General features: G+C 39.6%; 1 long non-coding RNA gene across 1 annotated transcript; it reads left to right on the plus strand.

The window, feature by feature from the left end:
- Positions 1-452: 452 nt before the first annotated feature.
- On the plus strand, positions 453-1,196 carry LOC128544723 (uncharacterized). The gene is made up of 3 exons (XR_008365813.1): positions 453-740; positions 909-976; positions 1,052-1,196. It is a non-coding gene; the product is annotated as an uncharacterized LOC128544723 (long non-coding RNA).
- The last annotated feature ends 15,980 nt before the right edge of the window (positions 1,197-17,176 follow it).

The raw sequence follows: 17,176 nt of genomic DNA on the forward strand, positions 1-17,176 counted from the left end.
TAAATTTCTACAGGGCAGTCAAAATGACTATTTGATTACAATGTGACATATTGAGCTCACTTGTAATTGCTTTTTATAAATAGAGTTAAAACTTAAACATTTACACACAATTACACACATCAGTGCAATAATCACTTGTTTATCGTATTCTGTTTGTTGTATTCTTACATCCTCTTTCATGCTGCTGGTCTCTGAGGGCTACCAAACTAATTTCATCGTATTACTACAATGACAATAATCTTTCTTTATCTCTTCATCTTTTTTGAAACGTTTACTAATGGAGTCAGTCAATGGGTGGATTAAATAAAAACAACAACAACAACAACAACAAAAAAAGAAACCTGGGGTCCGTTCTTCGTACGTCGCTTGACACATCCAAAATGAATTGACACATCCGAGATGAGATCATCGTGCTAATTACAATCCGGCTAAGTCGGTTCTTCAAACTCACCTGTTGTTGATGATTAGTTTGGCTGGATTGAGTTGTCTAGGATTATTGCGCGTTCGTGCGTTGGTTTAAAAGGCGATATGCATCAACAGTAGAAACACTGATCACAACCCCTTTGATTGGTTGACGAAATGGCAAAAGAGCGAGCGCATTTTTTTTCTCAAGCAGAGCAAGAGCTTTTATTAGAAGGTTACGGGGAATTCCAAACTTTAATAAAGACTCCGGGAAACACATCAAATGCTGCAAAAGCCAGAAGAGAGGGCTGGCAAAAAGTAGCGAATAAATTAAATGCGTGAGTGTTGATCATGTTACATGTTCTTTGATATTTTATTTAGATACTGTGTGTATGTGTGTGTATTTATAATCATATATTTTATATATATATATATATATAATATATTTAATATTATATCAACTCCTATTTGTTTTAATTGTATCTCTTTGTCATCTTTAATGTCAGAGCCAGCAGTGGACCCATGCGAACATGAGAACAAGTAAAAGTAAAGTACAAGAACATCTTACAAAATGGTAATCTTTAGCGTAGTTATCTAGATTTTTATTTTAAGACACTGGCAAATCAATGTGTTACATGGTTTAAAACAGCAACCAAGAAAAAGGCGGAACAGAAAAAAACAGGTGGTGGTCCGGCCCCCTCTCCCTATACTCCAGCAGAAGAGCTAGCCCTGGATTTTAATAGTAAGAGACCAATTGTGGAGGGCATCCCTGGGGGTAGCACCTCCTTAGACCCACAGCCAGTTCGAAACAACACGCCCACACTTTTACCTGTCCCACAAGTGATGTCTGAAGCATGTGTAGTAAGTCAAGAATTTATTGTGTTTTTTTTTTTTTTTTTTTTTTAATTATACTGTAGAAAATGAGTTGAGTGCACACCTTTTTGTAATGACCTATTTGTTTCCATTGCACAGGACAGTGAAGAAACCCTGTCTGACGAGTGTCTGGAGAATATGTATCTTTGTGTATGTAATATGACGGTAATTTATTATTTGTGAGGTGCCGGAGTCTCCACCTCAGGAGAGGTCCACAGATAGGGCTCCAGAGAAGCCGATAGAAAGTGCTCCAGAAGACTCCACGCACAGAAGTGAAACTGAGGTGCCCAGTGTTATACTTGTCATTGAATTTTGTTGGGAAAGGCACATATTGAGGTGTCCCCATTTAGTTTTTCTGTTTTTATTTTTGTTTTGGGTTTAGTTTTTTTTTTACATTTTTTTTCCCCTTCACAACTGGCACAGAGTGACATCCGCTCTATGTACAGAAGAAACCTGCAGCTTAAAAATAAATACTTAGTGTTGATGAAACGGAGAGTGGAAGGACAAATTGATGTGGATAATTTAAAAAAACAAAAAATAGCACTTGAGATTTAGTTGCTTTAAAAGGAACTTCACAGTAAGTGATGTGACGTTCACACATGGTACCCTACTATTGTTGACCTTGTATAACACTTTCTCTCTCTTTATGCAGGCAAAAGATGAAAGATGTGATGAATTTCAAATAAAACACAAAACTAGTAGAACTTCATCGTAATCACCTGTTTTATGGGAAAAGTCCATTATGTTAGCCCCAGCTTACTGTAAGTGTACGTAAAACATTGAGTTTCACATTTTTTATTTCCCTTACCATGTTCAAATCGTTTGAACAAATGTGACTCTCTAAAAATTCTGGAGTCATGCACTGAACCAGGCTATTTGGCTTCCACATTCGTAATGTGGCACAAAGAATCGCACACCATCTTAGAAACCAGTCAAATGCATACTTAGTCAAAGGCATACTTTTTCATTCCATTACGTTTAAATAGTCCTTATATAAACTTACCTGCACATTAATACTGTGAACACCCTTTCTATTCACAAAATCCCCTTCATTGGGGCCTGGTGGGGCCTTGATAGGAATGTGGGTGCAGTCTATGGCACCAATCACATTAGGAAAGCCTGGGGACACACTTCATACTTATTGGAATCTTAATTGCATTATTTTTATCAACAATATCTATACCGTACCAGCAATTGCAACAAACTTCTGTTTTACAGCCTGGGGTCTTAAGTGGCTTGGGAATAACACATATACCCTCACAAACTTTTTGAGTGCCAAGTAAACTTTGCGAATGGCACGGCAGACAGCACTTTTCGCCACGTTCTCTGCGTCTCCAACGGTGTAAAGGAAAGTGCCACTCGCAAAGAACCTCAGGGCAATACACACAGTTTGTGCGGTTGTTAACGCTCGACTCCGGCGAGATGAACATTTCACATGGGGGTTTAACAACGAAATTATATAAAGGATACCCTCACGAGAAAAGCGGTATCTCTCAATAAGTATATTGTCATGCTGTGCCAAAGGATCTTGTCTATCACGCAATACACGAGGAATTTGAAAAACTCTGCGAATAATCCTCGCACCTTCGGTAACCGGCTGCTCTCTCATAAACGGACAAGACATGGCTGCGACAGATTTAAGAAAATTACCTCTACTTATATAGACGCAATCGGGGGATAGAATGTTTCATATTATTAGACACATACGGCGATTAACACACGAATGATGACCACAGTCACACACCTTTTATATATATATATAAAATTAGTTGTATATATATATATATATATATATATATATATATAATTTTAGTAAACAAAATTAAAGTGTCTTGCATATATACATAGATAGATAGTTTTATTTTCTTTAAAAAAATTATATATATATATATATATATATATATATATATATATTTACAAGATACTTTTCTTTTCCCACGTGAGTCAGTCCGCCTCAGTCGTGCTCTTTAACCAATCAAATGTGACCTCGCCATTTCAACCAATTATAACCCGCCAGGAGCGCAGGTTAAATCCTGTTTACATGAAATAAACCTGCTCCCGAGCAGGTTCAAGCTTACGGATATGTTGCTATGACAACAAATGCTAAAAGCGCATCGAAGAACGAAACAATCCAAGATCAGGACAAATCCACAACAATCAAATCCGGCTAACTGAGTTAGCGACGTATGAAGAACGGACCCCTGTTCTAACATTTCACTAGTAGTGCACAATATTTTTCATTTGTCACAAACAATGAGATTTACCTAAACAACTGACTTGCACTTTAGGTGTTAATATTTTAGCATTAAAAAGCAGGGAGATAATATTTACAGTATATCCTCTGAAACGCACTCTTTATCTAGCTAACCAACTGCGATTTTATGATGTTTCTTTTTTTAACTGATAAATTGCCAAATCATTGCCAAATTGTAGTTGCATACCATGTGTTTTTTAATTTTATTTTGTGTTTGTATGCGTGTGTGTACAGCGCGCATGTACTATTTATTATAACACGTGTGCGCGCATGTAAAGCAAAAGCAAGTTTCATTAGAGAAGTTAAAAATCCATTTTCTCTCTTTATCAGCCTTCATGCATCATTGGACACCATGCCCCTTCACACACACACACACACACACACACACACACTCTTCCTCCTCTCGCCTTTATACACACACACACACACACACACACACACACACACACACACACACACTCTTAATGTACTCTTAACACTGCTCTGTCGCAATTCTTTTCAAAGGCAGAGTGCAGGTTAATTTGTTTTCGTTTTACTCTACAGCATTGATTCCATTAGTGTGTGCTCATGTGTGTGTCATTAGCGATGTTAATTTTTCCGATAAGAGAGGAGGAAGGTTTACTGTGTAAAACGAGAAGATGGAGAAGGGAGGGTCTGATTCTTCCTCTTCCCTTACTTTAGCTTCACACACATACACAAAAATACACACACACAGTGCCTGTGTGCATAAATGAAAGCACTAATCTGTCGGGTTTTATTTTAACTTTTTTTTTTTAAAGGCAAAGTGCAGGTTAATTTGTTTTATTTTTACTTTATATTTTGTATTAATTATTTTTATGTATTCATTTTTGTGGGCTGTGGAACGAATAATTTGAGTTTCCATTATTTCTTATGGGGGAATTCAATTTAATTTACGAGTGTTTTAAAATTTGAGTCCACTTCCAGAGACGAATTATGTTTGTAAACCAAGGTTCCACTGTACAGTCGTGGCCAAAGGTTTTGAGAATTACATAAATATTGGAAATTGGAAAAGTTGCTGCTTAAGTTTTTATAATAGCAATTTGCATATACTCTAGAATGTTATGAAGAGTGATCAGATGAATTGCATAGTCCTTCTTTGCCATGAAAATTAACTTAATCCCCAAAAACCTTTCCACTGCATTTCATTGCTGTCATTAAAGGACCTGCTGAGATCATTTCAGTAATCGTCTTGTTAACTCAGGTGAGAATGTTGACGAGCACAACGCTGGAGATCATTATGTCAGGCTGATTGGGTTAGACTTACTAGGCAGACTTGACATGTTAAAAGGAGGGTGATGCTAGAAATCATTGTTCTTTCATTTTTAAGCATGGTGAACTGCAAAGAAACGCGTGCAGCCATCATTGCGTTGCATAAAAAGGCAAGGATATTGTGGCTACTAAGATTGCTCCTAAATCAACAATTTATAGGATCATCAAGAACTTCAAGGAAAGAGGTTCAATTCTTGTTAATAAGACTTCAGGGCGTCCAAGAAAGTCCAGCAAGCGTTAGGATCGTCTCCTAAAGAGGATTCAGCTGCGGGATCGGAGTGCCACCAGTGCAGAGCTCGCTCAGGAATGGCAGCAGGCAGGTGTGAGCGCATCTGCACGCACAGTGACTATACAGTATATAAAATAAAGTTTTTCTAACTTTATACACTCGTATATAAAATTAAGTTTTTCTAACTTTTTGCTTTTTCAGCATTACAATGTTATTTTTTAACAGGTGTTCACTGTGTTGAGCTGACCCAGCCTGCATCCTCAGTAGTAAACCCTGGTCAGTCACTGACTCTGACCTGTAAAGTGTCTGGATATTCAGTGGATACGACAACCTGCAGGAAAAACTTTGGAGTGGATCGGAAGTATATGTGGTACATATATACAGTGAGAAACTGAAAAGCAGAGACACGTGATTCATTGTTCAATCTCTTAAAAAGGATCAATAAACATTGATTTGATATATTTTAAACACTACTAATATCAAAAGTCCTATGTATGTTTTGTCTTCATGAGGCCATGTCACATTTTCAATTGCATCCAAGTGTGTGGAAATAAGTTTCCATTTTCTAGTTTTGTTAAAGTGTAGGATTTTGTCCTAAAATAGCATTTACAGAACTATGTTTTATACTTTATATTAAACTGCTAACTCCAACCATGCCTTGTGCCCAACATCTCCTGGAACAGCCCCCAGGCCCCTGCGACCCTGTACACAACAAGTGGTATAAATTAATGTCTGAACAGAATAATAGAGGGCCTGTGCCCCAGTAGAGATTTATACTGTATATCCAGCTGTTTATACGTCTAGTTTATACACTAGATGGCAGCAGTAAGCAACAGATTGTGGGGGATTTGGTTCATGGATATACTGTACAGTACTGTATTCGTAAATACTGGGCTTTATTTTTAGGTCTTTTAATAAAGTTGTGAAAGTTGCATGCAAATGTTTGATTAAGTCAAACTATGTTAATAAATCAATTAATTAATAATTAAATTAATGTTTTTTTTTATCTATTTACCAAATTCCAGAAAGGCTTATTTCCATATTTTTTGTTTTTATATACATTTTTAAGCCTCATATTGTGTTCTGGTCAAATCTGACTGATTTGAAGTTTTCTCTCTAAAAAAGGCCAGTACATTTTATCAAATTTTAATGAGGTTCAATGACTTTGTTCACACATGGCATTTGAACACAAAATAAATTAGAAATATTTTTTACTCCTTTCCTACACCTAAACATACAGGTATCGTTAAGCCCCTTTTTTGCTTTCATGGCAACCCAGATGGAAACCTATCGGCAGCATAATTTCTACCACACTTGTTGTAAAACAAAACTGTAGCAGTGTCAACAATCATACAACTTTCTTGCAGCTCTGGTATATACTGTACAGCTTTTTGAGGCCTTACTCACCGTTCAGTCTTTAGTAGCATGATGGCCAAGAAATATACTGCACATGAGGCTGTAGAATTATATTTGACAATGATCAGGATCACTTCTTGATCAAAGGATGCAGGCTGCTTGCCTGTACCACGTATTATGAAAACTACAGCAGGGGCGGAGCTTTATCTTACGAAGCCCCAAAGTTATGAAACAGTCTTCCAATTGATGTTCAGGACACAATCTCAGTGTTTAAGTATAGAGTAAAAACCTATTTATTTAGCATTTTTGTAAATTAAAAGGAGCAGATCTGGGGGACCCATGGACATTGAGTATTATGGTGAACTGGTATGTTTAGATGCTGTCGTCCCCTTTTTCATGGAGCCCCAAGCCTGTGTTTCCCTCTTTTTTTTCTCTTTTAGTTATGCTGTCATAGTTAGTCCTGCTGGAGTCCCTGTTAGTCCCTTCACTTCTCTACGTTCACCTTAGACATTGTGACCATACCTAAATGTTGTCTCTCCTTCTCTTCTGCTCACTCCTCTTCTCCCTCTTCTCTCTCACTCCCTCCCAACTTTTCCTGTCTCTCTGTCAAGCTATACATGTTGCTCCTGAGCTGCCACTGATCCAGACCCCCTCTGCCCTCTGGACCTTTTTGACTTCTCCTGGTGCCCTCTCCTGTTCTCGGAAGACTCGCAACTGCAGTCACTCGAAAGTTCAGCACTAGTATTCCTTACACATCAACCTGAGCCTCAGGTTGAATCAGGAGAAAAGAAGCCAGGTGGGAGCAGGTGAGAAGAGCCAGAGGTTGAGGATGTCACAAAGTATAACTCAAAAGAGGAAGACATTGATGAGGAAAAAGCAAGTTGTAATCTCCTTTCATTTAAAAATAAAACCTAATCATGACCCTAACCCAGTATGTTAACCACATGTTTCCTTACAGACTCAGTTGTGACCATTGTCATGATCAACAATTGTATATATGCTCATACAGTGTATGGGTCAAGAATAAATTTGTAATATTGTTAAGCTTTCCAAGTGTACATTTGAGCCCTTTGTTTTCAATAAATAAATCATACTATGAACACAAAAGTCGTTGTTTTGTGCAACCGTTAAAAAAAAACTGTTTAAAAAAAGTGACTTTGATAAACATTTCAGTGAAGTACTCTGTGATAAATAGTACAATAGGTTTCATCTTGGTATTTGTAATAGTCAAAATAATATCCATATACAGTGGAACCTCGGATTACGAGCATAATTCGTTCCGGAAGTGGGCTCGTATTCCAAAACACTCGTAAACCATATTTAATTTTCCCATAAGAAATAATGGAAGCTTAAATTATTCGTTCTACAGCCCAAAAAAAGAAATACATAAAAACAATTAATGCAAAATATAAAGTAAAAATTAAACAAATTAACCTGCACTTTACCTTTCAAAAAAGTAAAAAAATAAATCCCGGCAGATAAGTGTTTCCGTTTGTGTACGCAGGCGTTGTGTGTGTGTGTGAGTCTAGAGTAAGTGGAGACTCTTGCTTTCAGCCGCTTCTGTTTCCCCTTCAAGGGTAAACCCCTGGAGGGCGACAAATGCCCAGACTTGGTTTGTGTTTTGTTGTAGTTTTGTTTGAATTAGACTTCATTTCCCATAGGGTGCCTCAGTCAGGTAAAGAGAGCACAAGAGTCATTAGTTAGATTTGGTATAAATAGTCTGTTTAAGTTGAGCCTCAGAGAACTTTAATATATCATCTTACTTTAAACGAAGAAACAACCATCATCAAAATAACAATAACAAATGCTACATGCAGGCATTTGTTATTGTTATTTTGATGATGGTTGTTTCTTCGTTTAAACTAGGATGATATATTAAAGTTCTCTGAGGGCTCTAGGAAAGGAGCTTTGTTTTTCTGGTTTTCCGTAATATATCAATAAAAAGACTAACCTGAAGTCCTTGTCCCAGCCTCTGCATCTATGCCACGCAAACGCTGACAGCCACATTGTTACAGAATGCTACACCATTATAGTGGCATAGTGGAGGTCTCTCCTCTAGATGTTTTTTTTGGGGGGGAAGCAGGGACTCTGTCGCCGGAGCGAGCGGACCTTCTGAGCGACTTTGAGGAGCACAGGAAGCAAAGTGAGTGAGGGGCGCAGCAGAGCTGGGAAGGCTGCAGGCCTATGTCGCCATTAGACGCACGCCGTTTAAAGGTGACACAGCTGGGAGAGACATGGCAAGAGTAAGGAATCTTTACAGGGTCTGGGCAGAGGAGAATAAGGAGCGCATCCAAAACCTGTGGGAGCAGGTGGAACAGCTCCAAAATCTGCTCGTCCAGCTTCAAGAGAGCCAAGCAGCAGGCTCTGAGCCTCCTCCGCCTCTCGTTGACAGTGAGGTCGTTGCGCTTCCTCCACTGGACAGCAAGGACGACGTGCCTCCTCCTCCACCACCGCCTGCCAGCTGTGTTGAGATATGGAGCGACCTGGAGAGCATCGTGCTCCCTCCACCGCCTGGCTTCGAGGACGTCGCACTTCTTCCTCCACCGCCTCAGCTCGACAGCGAGGACGTCGCGCTTCCTCCCCCTCCGCCGCTGGTCGACATCGAGGACTAAAGTTAATAAAAAAATATCTAATCCAACATTAGGTGATACTATATGTATTATTGTTACATTAAAAAAAAAAAAAAGGTAAAAAGTAAAATCTTCCCAGCACATTCAAGGCCTTTCAGTGCTAGATTCATACAGTTGCATAAAAGTATATTTAAGATTCAAGATTCAAAGATCTTTATTAATCCCAGAGGGAAATTGCTTATGCTTGGTTACAGGTGCTCACAGTTGTTATCTAAGGAAAGGTAATAAAGGTAATAATAATAATAATAATAATAATAATCTTAAAAAAAAAAGTTCCCAAAACAGTAAGTACCAACAGAATATGACCCAAGACCACTTGTAAGTATTGCACAGTAATCTAGTATATGTATGTAATATTGTATTATTATATGTAATCTTGTATTACATATTTTATTGGGAAGTACAGTAGTATTGCAGTTATCATATTATTAATATGGGTAAGTATTAATGCCCTGTTGTGTAACAGTTAGTGAAATCCCTATACATGTGTGTATGAGTTACAGAGATAAGTTGTAAACTTTTATGGCCGTTGGGAGAAAGGATCTCCTGTGGCGCTCTGTGGAACACTTGATAGTAATCAGTCTCTGGCTAAAACTGCTCCTCTGTTCAGCGAAGACAGTGTATCTGTAGCGAAGACTGTATAGCGGGTGAGAAGGATTGTTCAAAATGGATTGTACTTTGGATAGAATCCTCCTCTTCGCTACTACATCCACAGAGCCTAACACAGATCCGGCCTTTTCAATTGACTTGTCCAGTTTGTTCTTATCAGACACCTTAATGTTACCACCCCAACAGACCACAGCGTAAAAAATGACACTTGCCACAACGGTTTCATAGAACATCCACAGAATGGTGTTACAGACATTAAAAGACCTGAGCCTTCGAAGAAAGTACAACCGACTCTGTCCTTTCTTGTAGAGTGCCGTTGTGTTGAGTGACCAGTCAAGTTTGTTGTCCAGATGGACTCCCAGATATTTGTATTCAGAGACCATGTCCACTATCTTCTCCTTTACAGATATAGGAGTCACAGGGGTCTTGCTTCTCCTAAAGTCTACAACCATCTCCTTTGTTTTCCTGATGTTCAGTTGTAGGTGATTACGCTCACACCAGGAAACGAAGTCATCCACTACAGACTGGTACTCAGAGGTGTCACCCTGCTTTATACACCCAACAACCACAGAGTCATCAGAGAACTTCTGCAGGTGGCATGACTCTGAGTTATATCTAAAGTCAGATGTATATAGGGTGAAAAGAAACGGAGACAGTACAGTCCCCTGGGGAGCTCCAGTGCTGCAGATCAAAGTCTCGGACACACAGTTCTGTAGTCGGACATACTGGGGGCGGCAGGTCAGATAGTCCATGATCCAGGAAACCAAGCGGGTGTCAATGTTTATGTTCATTAGTTTCTCCCCCCGTACTGCCGGTTGGATGGTGTTGAAGGCACTGGAGAAGTCAAAGAACATCATCCTTACGGTGGTCCTAGGCTTGTCAAGGTGAGAGTAGGTACGATGTAGCAGGTGTATTATGGTGTCATCAACTCCCATGAACGGCTGATAGGCAAACGGAAGAGGGTCCAGAGAGGGCTTCACCAGGGGACGAAGTGTATCCAGGATCAGTCTCTCAAACACCTTCATAATGTATGATGTTAAAGCAACAGGCCTGAAGCCGTTCTGGGCACAAGGAAGTGGTGTTTTGGGTACCGGCACAATGCATGATGTTTTCCACAGTGCAGGGACTTTCTGTAGAGACAGACTCAGGCTAAAGAGGTACTGGAGGACACCACATAGTTGGGGAGCACAAGATTTCAGGACTCTCGGATTGATCTTATCCGGACCTACAGCTTTTGTAGGGCTGATTTTACTGAGGCCATGTTTTACCTGATCCACTGAGATATTGATTGCTGGGAGTGCAGGAGTAGTGACTGTGACTGTTCTCTGTGTAGGGGAGAACATAGGAGCAGGAAAGTGTGGATTGGGGCTGAAGCCGGGGGAAGTGTGAGACATAGGAACATCAAATCTATTAAAGAAAGTGTTAAGATCGTTTGCACGTTTCACATTCCCCTCAATAACCTGGCCGCTTGTCTTATAGCCAGTGATGCTCCTCATGCCCCTCCACACCTCTCTCGTATTGTTCTGTTTCAGCCTTTGTTCCAGTTTTCTCCTGTATGACTCTTTTCCATCCTTGATTATACAAGTTAGCATTTTTTGAGCCTTCTTCACTGCTTCCTTATCACCAGACCTAAAAGCACTTTTTTTGGCATTTAAACACGCTTTAATGTCCTTGGTGACCCAGGGTTTGTTGTTGGGGAAACAGCGAATATCTCTTATCGGTACACAGGTGTCAACACAGAAGTTAATGTACTCCGTGATGCAGTCTGTCATTCCATCAATGTCCTCGCCATATGATGTACTGAGAACCTCCCAGTCTGTAGCCTCGAAACAATCCTGTAATGTAGCAGTGGCGCCTTCTGACCACCTTCTTACACTCCTCACTATAGCAGGCTGTCTCTGAACAAGGGGTTTGTTTATTGGCATGAGGTGGACCAGGTTGTGATCTGACCTCCCCAGGGGGGGAAGTGCTGCAGCACTGTAAGCACCTTTAACATTAGCATACAGCAGGTCTAGTGTCCTCTCCCCCCTAGTGTGCCAATCCACATATTGAGTGAAAGTGGGAATAGTCTTGGTCAGCGATGTGTGGTTGAAATCACCGGAGATCAAGAGAAAGGCATCAGGGTGTCGAGTCTGGAGTTTATATATATAAGTTTATAGTATGTATAATGTATATACGTTTGTTGATTCCTAGCCAGTGCCCAAACCCCAGCCACTGGATGCAGTGCCAGTCCCAGGCCCAGATAAAATAGGACGGTTGTGACTGGTATCTAACCATAGAGTTTTTCCTGTAGTTGTTTTGTACTTTGTGTGCATGTGTTACCTTAAATAAGGACAGATAGTGAGGGTGGAAAAGAGACCAACACGCCGCTCTCACTGTCCATTGTTTGGATTTAATGAGGGAAAGTAGCGCGGGCTCCCCCTGCTGGAGCTCCAATGTAAAAGACATTACCAATGGCTCAATGCATAACCAACCCGCCCAGGGGATAATCAGCATCACCTAGTTGCATTACACATTTTGCCGCAACTCCGTATTTTTTTCCGCGACTCCTTTTCTAAAATAGCCCAATTGTGCAGTAAAACCGCTACCCTGGCAACCATGTATCACGTTGTTGTCACGTTGGACGCTGTCGAATCAAAAGAAACTACGGTAATTTGATTGGATGTCGTGCCGAATGCGCGCATGCTCTCTGTCACAAACAGACACATAAACAGAGATAGAGCGGTCCGTGTCAACATACTTTTTATATTTGGGCTTTTTATGGGAAGTAGCAAGTCTTTACAAGTCAATAGGCGCAAGTCCAAGTAAAAGTCTGAGTTATTTATGTTAAAGTCCAAGTCGAGTTGCAAGTCTTTTTATATTTTGTCAAGTCGAGTCTAAAGTCATCAAATTCATGACTCGAGTCTGACTCGAGTCCAAGTCACATGACTCGAGTCCACAAATCTGATAGATGCCACAGTGCTCCAACTCAGAATGGGCTGGACCCTTTGTCCAGTCTCTCTAAAAAAAAAAGCCATGATTGATGACATGGGCCTGGTTTCTCGATAAAGCACAAAATTCGCGCGCTAAAAAGACTCTTAAGATATATCTTAGGTTAAGTGATAACTTTTCTAAGTGTATTTCTCGAACTGTCTCTTAGGAGTCTTCTAAAGTCACTGCCTCTTACATCCGACGTTACAAGGTGCTGTCTACAGTGAAGGTACTGAATTAGATGACATAAATTGCTCAGGAATTGATTTTTGACTCTTTTTGAATGACAGCGATAAGAAAGACGGCACTTTCTAACCAAATTAAACATTGCACTAAATTCTTTTAATAGCGTTTATTTCGACATGGGTTAACTTATCAATAGCATGCGATAATAGACAAATATATAAACTAAATCACCAAACTTTTGCTTATATTTTCATGTAACCTGTGGCGGTGAAACGAACCGAGTATACAGTACAATCGTAGTTGATTGACAAACAGCTGACAACACTTTTCACCAGCTTCAGAAACAATGTGAAGCATGTCAGTTGGGGTTTTATAGCGCACTATGGAATGAATACGATGAGATGACAGAGTGGAGGTTAATACCCCTATCTCACCTACATGGTTTCGCGCGGTGGCTGTACGTACAGTTCATCATGATTCAGCGCAAGTTTTGATGCCATGATAACGTTTCCATCTTACCACGCAAAAAATATAAACATGTTTAACATGCGAAAGCTCGCGGACCTTGCAGATCTTCGCGGAACGTCGGGCGGTCACTAGAGGCAGCTCACGGTGCCTAATACCCCCTATCTCACCTACTGTATGCGGATTGACTCACGGTGAGATGCGATGTTAGGCACTGTGAGCTGCCGCGATTGCCTGCCGACGTTTCTTTAACGTTACGCGAAATTCTGCAAGGTCCGGAAGCTTCCTCTTAATTAAACATGTTTAATTTTTCACACGGAAAGATGGAAACGTAATCACAGCGCAAAAACTCGCTCTGAATCATGATTGAACCCTACTTATGGCCACAACGCGAGATCACGCAGGTGAGATAGGGGTATAACACCGCATCTCACAGCGAGTCAAACCGCATAGGTGAGATAGGGGTTTAAAGCATTACAAATACTTAGAAAAATGAAAGGATGAGGGGTTTGAAATTCCCTATGTTTTTTTTTTTTCACTTTTAACTAAATTAAATTTCATCAAAAAATAAAACGTGTCAAAAAAAAAGTCCATCCAGTCATAAATGACTTAATAATCAATGAAACATTTTAAACAAAAAGCAGCAAGCAGCTGGACATCGGGACGTAGACGCGTTGGCCTGGCAAGTGCAGGTCTGAGCAGGTCAAGAAGCTCCATAATCTGTTGCCTTGGAAGGCGAAACTTTTTTTTTTTTAAATATCCACCTCAGGCAAAATATGAAAAGGTCTGAAATTTTACCTAAAGGAAAAATGTACATGAACCACACGGCTCCGCGAATGGCGCCGTCTTCAGTTTAGCACAACAACATGCGGTATCGCTGCCAAATTATTTGCCACCTGTTCAATATTAAAAGTGATTGCCAATTTTAATGCATTAGTCAAATTATGAAATAGGCTAATTAAAAGTCACTCTATTAGTTCTGATAATAAATAAAATAAAATTCATAAACAGTGTAGTGATTACTGGTATTGTCCTCTAGATGGCAGTAGTGCTAAACGAGATATAAGAATAATAGGTTAGAACACGATATTGGAGAAGAGAGCCTGAGCTGGGGTAAAATTCAATTCAATTTCAATTCAATTTTATTTATATAGCACTTTTAACAATGGTCATTGTCTCAAAGCAGCTTCACAAAAAATTAAAGAATTGTTTTTTTTTTTAGAAAAGAAAAGAAAATATTTGGAAGTGTGTATGCGTGAGAAAAATGTGTCTAGATAATAATGAGATGAATGAATGATGAATGAAATGTCTCTGATGAGCAAGCCAAGGGTGACGGCGACGGTGGCAAGGAAAAACTCCCTGAGATGGCAATAGGAAGAAACTTTGAGAGGAACCAGACTCAACAGGGAACCCATCCTCATCTGGGTGATAACAGATAGAAATAACATCATGTGTGTTGTGCAGGTGAAAGTTCAATATAACAGAAGTTGTGTAGATTAACATGAAGTCCAGTTCAGCACAGGGAGTCAGTAGGTGCAGAGGGCAGATGGGGTCTGGGTCACTGGAAGCACAGGAGCAGGATGTGTAGCTCCAGCCATCATAAAGCAGAATCCAGCTGGAGCTGGTCCTTTTCTGGATGCCTTAGAAACCTCGCAGGGTTGGCCTTTGTCTACTAAAGCTGGCACAATCTCCAGATGCCTCAGGATGGGTAGAAAAATACAGAAAAGATGGAGAGAATTAGCGTAGTTGCCATTCAGGATAGGTGTACTGGAGTATGAAGTTATGGGATGAGTTAAGCGTATGCCAGATGGTTTTGAGTGTTTTGAGTGTTGACAAATAAAGAGGCTACACGCCAGTTCATACATTTAATTCCAAAAGTGTTTATTCAACAAACGCCACATGGTACCAGGAGTATACTGTCTTTTGATGCAACAGAAATGAATGCTGTTAAACCACCAGAATCTTTGAAACTCACCAGTAATGCAGATAGCAGCTGGCGGACATTTAAGCAGCAATTTGTGCTTTACATGCAAGCAGTTGGCCTCGATGATGAACAAGATTTACGGAAAATAGCATTGCTCCTGACAGTAGCTGGACCTCAAGCAATTGAAATATACAATACTTTTACATTCGTGGACGCTGCGGATGGAAGGAAATATGATGAGGTTATGAAGAAATTTGATGAGCACTGCTCACCAAAGAAAAATGAAACATATGAGAGGTATGTGTTTTGCCCACGTACTCAGTCACAGGGTGAAAGTTTTGACTATTTTCTGACTGATTTGAAACTAAAGGCACAAACATGCAACTTCGGAATCTTGACTGAATCAATGATCAGAGATCAAATTGTCTTTGGAATTTTTGACAAGAAAATAAGAGAAAGATTGCTCAAAGAAACTAAGTTAACATTGGATGTTGCTGTCAAGATTTTCCATGCGAGCGAACTTGCTTTGATGCATTCTAAAACTTTCGGTGAAAAGGAAAGTACTTCTGTTGCTAACAGTCCAGTAGTTGGTGCTGTTACTCACAAAACGAAAAGATGGAGTCAAAAACCCACTTCGAAATCAAGCACAGATTCTTGCAGCTGTAAAAGATGTGGTTCAAAGCATCAACCTAAACAATGCCCAGCGTTTGAAAAACAATGTGCAAAATGCAAAGGCATGAATCATTTTGCTAAGCAATGTTTTTCAAAGAAAAAAACAAAGCAATCACCAAATGTTCACGTTGTGGAAGAGACTTAACTGTCAGACCCTTTCTTTGTGGGCATGATCAGTAGTGATGCAGAAACAGTACAACAAGAGGATGAAACAAAAGAAAGAAATAATTCTGAATCGAACTGTGTGTCTAAGGACAAATGGATCGTGTCGCTGAAGGTCAATGGAACAATTGTGCTGTTTAAACTTGATACAGGAGCGAAGGCCAATCTCATAAGCACAAGTGACTTAAAGAAAATGAAAATCAAGCCCTACATAAAAAGAAACCATGTGTCGCTCAAAACCTACAATGGACAGGACATAAAGACACAAGGTGTGTGCAGATTCAAAGTATGTGTCAAGAACAGAACTCATTACCTGCTCTTTGTTGTAGTCCCAGATGATCATCAGTCTCTCCTTGGGGACAAAGCCTGCGCGGAAAAGGTGAAAAGGGTGTACTGCATTAACCCTCTGAGGGTGTTTTGGAGCTCTGAAGAGATTCTGACATGTCCTGACATTTGTGTATTTTTCAGTTACTTATAAACTTATAAATATCTAAAGTCTGATATCATTTTACTCAGCACAAACTTGGCAACAATAATATATGAGCAGCATGTATGTACAAGTTTGTATATTGGAGAAAAAAAATGTTATGCGTGATTTTTGAAAACAACAAAAAAACAACTCACTGAAATAAGACCACAAAACACATTCATAACATTTGTGCACAAGACTTATGTGACCTGGATCTTATAATGTAGAGGTTTTACTTCAAAATGATGTGACAATCACCTTCCTTACTCATTTACAGAAAACAATACATTCATTTAAATTTTCTAAGACACTTTTTGTTTAGAAAGGCAGTATGCGAGGAGGCGTGAATGATCATGAATAATGCTGTAATTCACGCCAGAGAAGACAAAGAACCGCATAATGAGCTGTATAATTACCCCTTTCATGTGAAAGTGTTACACATAGGAAAGTGTTACAAGAAAATAATTAGAAGACAGAAACATATTACTTTGTTTGTGGTTTATTTAGAATAACTTAAGATTCACTTGCAAAAATTCCAGAAACAGTTCCAAATAAATAAAAGTGCAAACATTCATGGTAAAATGGTGCAAACCTGATGTGGTGTCCTGATGTGAGGTGCTGGTAAAGGCAAGGGTGATGCAGACACATTCCTAAAAACAAACAAATAAATAAAAAAGTTAGCCTA

This window comes from Clarias gariepinus, chromosome 16, assembly GCF_024256425.1.
Source record: "Clarias gariepinus isolate MV-2021 ecotype Netherlands chromosome 16, CGAR_prim_01v2, whole genome shotgun sequence".
Lineage (NCBI taxonomy): Eukaryota > Metazoa > Chordata > Actinopteri > Siluriformes > Clariidae > Clarias > Clarias gariepinus.